Here is a 7,948-nt window from a genome sequence, read left to right as displayed (position 1 = left end):
GGAGGCCCTGGTATCTGGGATATATTTAGTTTCTACAATTGAAACTTTGTAGCCTGGAGTGGATGCCTGGGCCGGCCAGGGTGTGTGGAAAGCTTTGCTTCCTCTATTGCCTAGGAAACCCAAGCCTCCTTATGGCAGCAGCCATCTTGGTTGGGTTAATTTGCATACTTTCTCTGATTGGCTGGTGGGTGTAGTGGAGTGGCGGTTAATTTGCATATTACTCTTATTATATAGGATTTCCTCTAATTTTCTTTTTAAATAAATGTTTATTGTTCAGATTATTTCAATTGTTCTTTTTCCCCCATAGCTCCCTTCCATCCTGTTCCCACTCCACCCTCTGCCCTTACCCCCGCACTGTCCTCATCCATAGGTGTACAATTTTTGTCCAGTCTCTTCCTGCACCTCCCACACCCCTTCACCCTCCCCCTCGAGAATTGTCAGTCCATTCCCTTTCTATGCTCCTGATTCTATTATATTCACCAGTTTTATTCTGTTCATCAGATTTTTTTATTCACTTGATATTTAGATTCACTTGTTGATAGATATGTATTTGTTGTTTATAACTTTTATCTTTATCTTTCTCCTCCTCCTCCTACTCTTCTTCCTCCTCCTCCTCCCCCTCCCCTCCCCCAGCATTTCATATAATACTGGTTTGGTGGTGATGAACTCCTTTAGCTTTTTCTTATCTGTGAAACTCTTTATCTGACCTTCAATTCTGGATGATAGCTTTGCAGGGTAGAATAATCTTGGTTGTAGATTCTTGCCAGTCCTCTCTGCGTGCATCTCAGTACTTCTGCCTCCTGCAGCTCCTCTGAGTCTCATTGTGCTTTTCTCTTTCCTTCTAGTTGTAGAATTTCCACTCAGCCAGCCTTCCTGTGGTTCTGGATGATGTTTTGTCTTTTAGTTGTAGTTTTGAAATTGTTGTGCGAGGCATCAGTTTAGGTGTTTACCTATGCTGCCATCTTGGTTTCTCCCCTAATTCCCTTTTAAAAATATATATATTTTATTGATTTTTTTTACCGAGAGGAAAGGAGAGGGATAGAGAGTTAGAAACATCAATGAGAGAGAATCATCAATCAGCTGGTTACGGATCTGATCTCCACTCATCCCTTGTTGGGCACTCACTGGAGGCAATGCTCGATCCTTCTCTCTTATCTCTTTCTCATCTCTCTCTTTCTCACTCTCTTTTCTCCCTGCCTCCCTCTCTCTCTTTAGAAAGAAATAAAAACATATCCTGAGTGAGGATTAAAGGAAAAAAAACAGCCCTGGCTGAGTAGGTCAATTGGTTGGAGATTCATTCCGATACATCAAGAACAACAAGATTTTGGGTTCGATTCACAGATATCAACCAATGAATGTATAAATAAGTGGAACAACAAGTCAATGTTTCTGTCTCTCTCAAATCAATAAATAAAAAGAAAAAGGAAACCTACACTGAGATGCCATCTCATGTATTAGACTGACAAAGCAAAAATATGACACTGTTGTGTGTGGGTGTAAGGAAAGAGACACTATTACATTACTGATGGGTAAATTGGTACCACCATTACAGACAGCAGTTTATCAATATCTACTAAAATATAGGTGTACAAAAATTCCAGAAATTGACTTCTAGGAATTCATCCTACAGATATACTCGCATGGACAAAATGACATATAAATAAGGTTATTCACTGCAGCATTGTTTGTAGTAAAAAGGAATTGGAAACAATAAAATATTAGCTAGATAATGTTACTACAATGAGATACCAAGAAACAACAGAAAAGAATACGAAGCCTCTTTATATACTGATATGGGATGAATTCCAATACAAATTGGTAAAATAAAACAGCAAGATTCAAGACATACGGGGGATTAAAATATATGTACACATTTGCTTGAATAAGCATAAATTATTTTTTATTTTTACTTATTTTAGAGAGGAAGGTAGAGAGAGAGAGAAACATCAATGGTAAGAGAGAATCATTGGTTGGCTGCCTCCTATATGCCCCCTATTTTGGATCGAGCTCATAACCCCGGAAGGTGCCCTTGCCTGGAATCAAACCCAGGACTCTTCAGTCTGCAGGCCAAAACTCTATCCAGGGAGCCAAACCAGCTAGGGCCACACATTATTCCTTGAAGGATATTGTTAGCATTAGTTGCCTCTGGGGAGAGGAACTGGATGACCCAGGGGAAGGGGAGGGAGGGAGCTTATTTATTTATTTTTTTACTACAGATCTTTTTTTTTATGCCTTTTGATTTTTGAATCATGAATACATATATTACCTACTCAAAAATTAAACATTCTTTTAAAAATAAAAGAAAATTCTCCCCACTTCAGAACTCTAAACTCTGTACTAAAAGTGGAAAGGTGTGATGGAAATCACTTCCAGAAATAAAAGCCCCATATTTTAACTATAATACTTGCAGAATCAAATAGATTACTTATATTTAAGGACCTCAAGCAGTGCTGGGATAAGGGTGGGTTGAGTAAGGCACTCACCTTGTGTGCAAAATTTAAGGATATGCCAAAAACAAAAAATCCAGAAATATAAAATTTTAATGTAACATTTTAAAATAAAAATTAGTTCAAAACTCCATGAACAAAATGCCAAAATTCTAAATGCCACACCAAGCCATACTAGAGCATGTGCCCTTGACAAAAGGAAAAATGTGGGACATGTTTTAATGCATTCTTGAATAGTTAACTTTTTCCCAGAACATTGAAACAGTTGAAAAATTTTTTTTTACAAATTTGAAAAATAGGTCGATTAAAACACATCATTAAATATAAATATTTTATCTATATCAAAATCAGAATTTATTAAATTTTACTTTCCTGGATTTCACTGGAAGCAAACTCATCAATAATGTTTTCATTTACTATTTTCCTATACCAAATTAGAATATAATTTGGGGGAAGTGCTAGTAATCTGGTGGAATTTAAATGCAAGTAGATGCCGAAGAATCTCTGGAAATGAGAATCACAAAATAGACGTGGATTTTATTTTAAAGGTGGTGGGTTACGTCAAAACTATTTTAAGCCTGTGTTTTAGGAAGATTACAATCACATCAGTGCCCTGGATTGAAAAAGGAGAAGACTGGAAGTAAAGACCTGATAGACTTTTAAGGTAGAAATGTAATTCCAAGGTTGATGGGCTAGGTTGTTTTTAAAATATATTTCATTGATTTTTTTTTTTTTTTTTTTTTTTTTTTTTACAGAGAGGAAGGGAGAGGGATAGAGAGTTAGAAACATAAATGAGAGAGAAACATCGACCAGTTGCCTCCTGCACACCCCCTACTGGGGATGTGCCTGCAACCAATGTACATGCCCTTGACCGGATCTGACGCTTTATCCACTGAGCCAAATCGATTTCGGCTAAAATATAATACCCTTTTAAATGTACAGCTGAATTTTCAGGTAAGAAAATGAATTCACAATGAATCCAAACACAAAATGAAAAGCAGAAAACCAGAGCATTTAGTCAGAGTTAGAAGTCTTAGCTGCTCTGATGATGGGGTCCAGGTGGCTTGATTATCTACTAAGTAAGGTGCTTAGTTTTTTTTTTCTTTTTTAATATATATATATTTTTTTTCATTGATTTCAAAGATGAAGGGAGATAGAGAGAAACATCAATGATGAGAGAATCATTGATTGGCTGCCTCCTGCACTCCCCCTATGGGGGCGGGGTGGATCGAGCCTACAACCCAGATATGTGCCCTTGGCCAAAATCGAATCTGGGACCCTTTAGTCTGCAGGCCGATGCTCTATCCACTGAGCCAAACTGGCTAGGGCAGAGGCTTAGGTTTCATTGCCATGTAACGGCAGGAGACAGAGCCTTGGAACTAAATGAGGCAGAGATTTTGGAACTGGGACACCTATAGAAAGTTGAGACTTTCAAAGTACTAAACCATAGATAAGAATATACTAAACAAAAATCTGGAGAAAAATTCAGTAGCATAGGGAGATGACCTGGGATCTGGGAAGGCAGATAAAGGGTTTTGCTGGGAGGATTTGTAAGTTCAAGCCTGCGTTCACACGAGCTTGGGATTCAAAATATATAACTCCTGTAAAGTCCAAGAATCCTCCAGGTTAAAAAAAAAATAGCATAAAGTGGTTCCTAGCTGTTTATATCGGTCAAACAACTCGGCAGAAGCAACACACAACAGCATTTTCCCAGGTCTTTAAGTAGTAGCAGCATTAAGGTCCATAAGTTTAGTATCTGTTTTCTTCTATGTAATTTATTCTTTCAGTCTTTTATCCATTTTGAGCTAATTTTTGTATATAGGTGTTTTTTTTTTTTTCTTCTATTCTTATTTTACTTAGAGTTTTTATAAGGAATTCCTGCTAACTTATTTTTCAAATTCCTTTTCACTATTTATCTATGTGATCATAGGGCTTTCTCCTTTAATTTAAAAAGTTCAGCCCACTCCCTTTCTATTCCTCTTATTCTGTTATATTCACCAGGTTATTTTGTTCATCATATTTTTAATTTGCTTAATTTTTAGATTCACTTGTTGATAGATATTTGTTGTTTATAATTTTTATCTTTACCTTTTTCTTTTTCTTCCTCTTCTTAAAGAATGCCCTTCAGCATTTCATATAATACTGGTTTGGTGGTGATGAATCCTTTAGTTTTTTCTTGTCTGTGAAGCTCTTTATCTGACCTTTAATTCCAAATGATAGCTTTGCTGGGTAGAGTAATCTTGATTGTAGATTTTTACTATTCATCACTTTGAATATTTTTTTTGCCACTCCCTTCTGGCCTGCATAGTTTCTGTTGAGAAATCAGCTGACAGTCATATGGGTACTCCCTTGTAGGTAACTTTTTTCTCTTGCTGCTTTTAATATTCTCTTTGTCTTTTGCCCTTAACATTTTAATTATGATTAAATTATAATTTAATCTTGGTGTGGTCGTCTTTGGATTCCTCTTGTTTGGGGTTCTCTGTACTTCCTGGACTTGTAAGTCTATTTCTTTCACCAGGTAGGGAAAGTTTTCTGTCATTATTTATTCAAATAGATTTTGAATATCTTGCTCTCTTCTTCTGGCACCCCCATAATTCAGATATTGGTACACTTGAAGTTGTCCCAGAGCCTCCTTACATTATCTTCATATTTTTATATTCTTTTTTTTTTTTTTTTTTTTCCTCTTCAGGTTGGGTGTTTTTTTTGCTTGCTTATATTTCAAATCTTTGACTTGATTCTTGGATTCCTCTAGTCTACTGTTGAATTTCTGTATATTATTCTTTTTTTTTTTATAAATATATTTTATTGATTTTATACAGAGAGGAAGTGAGAGAGATAGAGAGCCAGAAACATCGATGAGAGAGAGTCATCGATCAGCTGCCTCTTGCACACCCCCCACCGGGGATATGCCCGCAACCAAGGTACATGCCCTTGACTGGAATCGAACCAGGGACCCTTCAGTCCCCAAGCCGACGCTCTATCCATTGAGCCAAACCGGTCCCGGCTGTATTTATTTCAGTCAGTGTATGCTTATTTCTGACTGGTCCTTTTCCATTTTTTTCGGGGGGGGGGGGGCATTCTCTAAGATCGTTGAAGGTCTCATGAAGTTCCTCGTAGGTTTCTAGAAGATTCTTAAGTAACCTTATAACTGTGGTTTTGAACTCTATATCCAGTAGCTTGCTTTCCTCCATTTCTTTCATTTGTTACCTGTTTCTTTGTCTCTGCATTTTGGTTGCTTCTTTGTGTTGATAGAGTGGCCTTGTGTGCTAGGTGTCCTATAGGGCCCAGTGGCTCAGCCTCTCCAGTTACCTGAGGTGGACACTCTTGGTGCACCCCTTTATGGGATGGGGGCACAGTCCTATTGTAGTTAAGCCTTGCTGTTGGTATCACTGGGAGGAATTAGCAATGGAAGAACAGCTGTGCTGGAGACACCCTTATGGGGAAGAACTTGCTTCAGTGGGGCTTTGGTGCTCAATGAGTCTGCTCATTGAGTGTGTAGTTTATGGATGTGAAGAATTGTAATCTGGTATGGTCTGAAACTGACCACTCGGTATACTGGCTTTTGTCTCCCAGGAGATTCAAAGTCAGCCAGTGCCTGAGGCCACTGAGCAGGAGCTACAGAGAGATCTGCAGATTCCTCCTCTTTGTTTGGGGTTTGGAAGTTCCCAGGCAAGGCCCAGCTGTGAAGCAAGGCGAGTTGCTGCTTCCGGGCCTTGGGCCTTCTTTTGGAAGCTCTGGGGCTCTCTGACCCCTCTGTAGTTACTTAGGTTTTAAGCTGCAAAAGGACAGGCCATTCATATGCAAAAGCTGTTGCATATAGCTTGGGTGGGGTTGTAAATTGGGTAGGATGGGATCTCAGAAATCACCAGGGCTGAGCAAACACCAGTCAGCCCTGAACCAGAGAGGTCCCCATGTCTCTGCAACCCATGCCCCCATGCTGGGACAATGATTGCTGCGAGCACCTCTGAGAGAAAGCCACCCTCTTGTTCCAACCCGATGCCAGACAGTCCAGTTCCTCCCAGTATGAGTCTGGGTTCCCAGAGTGTTACCTGGAACTGAAGTTTAGAACAATCTGGAGCTTGTATCTCCCTCCTGATTGAAAGAACAACAACAACAACATCGCACCCAGTTGCCAGCCTGTTCCTCATGCGCCTCCGCACATCCGCATCTCCTACCAGTCTCAATTTACTTTTTTCTTTCCTTCTAGTTGTAGAACTTCCACTCAGCCAGTTTTCCCGTAGTTTTGGATGATCATTGTTTTGTCTTTTAGTTGTAGTTTTGATGTGGCTGTGAGAGGCAGCAAGAACCTATGCTGCCATCTTGGTTCCTCATCTGTACCACAGTTTTTTAATTCTCATCTGCTTATGGACACTTCGGCTGTTTCCAAATCTTAGCTATTGTAAATTGTGCTGCTATGAACATAGGGGTGCACATATCTTTTCTGATTGGTGTTTCTGGTTTCTTGGGATATAGTCCTAGGAGTGGAATTACTGGATCAAATGGCAGTTCCACTTTTAACTTTTTGAGGAAACTCTGTAGTGTCTTCTGCAGTGCCTGCACCAGTCTGCTTTCCCACCAGTAGTGCAAGAGGGTTCCTTTTTCTCCATATCCTCACCAACACTTGTCATTTGTTGTCTTGTTGATGATAGCCATTCTGACAGGTGTGAGATAGTATCTCATTGTTTTGATTTGCATCTCTCAGATGATTAGTAACTTTGAGCATGTAATCATATGTGTCTGGGCCTTTTGTATGTCCTCTTTCAAAAAGTGTCTATTTAGATCCTTTGCTCATTTTTTTTTTATTGGATTGTTTATCTTCTGTTTGTTAAATTGAATCAGTTCTCTATAAGTTTTGGAGATTAAACAGTTATTGGAAATATTATTGGCAAATATGTTCTACCATGCAGTGGGCTTTCTTGTGGTTTTGTTGATTGTTTCTTTTGCTGTGCAGAAGGTTTTTATTTTTATGTAGTCCCATTTGTTTATTTTATTCTTAGTCTCCATTGCTCTAGGAGCTGTGTTGTAAAGGTATTGCTATGGCATCTGTCTGCTATTTTTTTTTTTTTAAGTTTAAGGTCTTAGTGACATTTCATCTTTTTAAAAAATATATATTTTATTGATTTTTTACAGAGAGGAAGAGAGAGAGATAGTTAGAAACATTGATGAGAGAGAATCATCCATGAGCTGCCTCTTGCACACCCCCTACTGGGGATGTGCCCGCAACCCAGGTATATGCCCTAGGCCAGAATCGAACCTGGGACCTTTCAGTCCTCAGGCCGATGCTCTATCCACTGAGCCAAACCAGTTTCGGCCTGTCTGCTATTTTGTTGCCTAGGGAGTCTTGTAGAATTTTTATAGTTTCCTGTTTTACAATTAAGTCCTTTAGACATTTTGAGTTTGTTTTTGTGTATGGTGTAAGTTGGTGATCCAGTTTCATTTTTTTTTTTTTTTTGCATGTATCTGACCAAATTTCCTCACACCATTTATTGAAGAGACTGTCT

This window comes from Pipistrellus hanaki, assembly GCF_964339955.1.
Source record: "Pipistrellus hanaki genome assembly, chromosome: X".
NCBI lineage: Eukaryota > Metazoa > Chordata > Mammalia > Chiroptera > Vespertilionidae > Pipistrellus > Pipistrellus hanaki.
The sequence above is the reverse complement of the archived record's forward strand: the minus strand, read 5'-3'. Positions refer to the sequence as shown.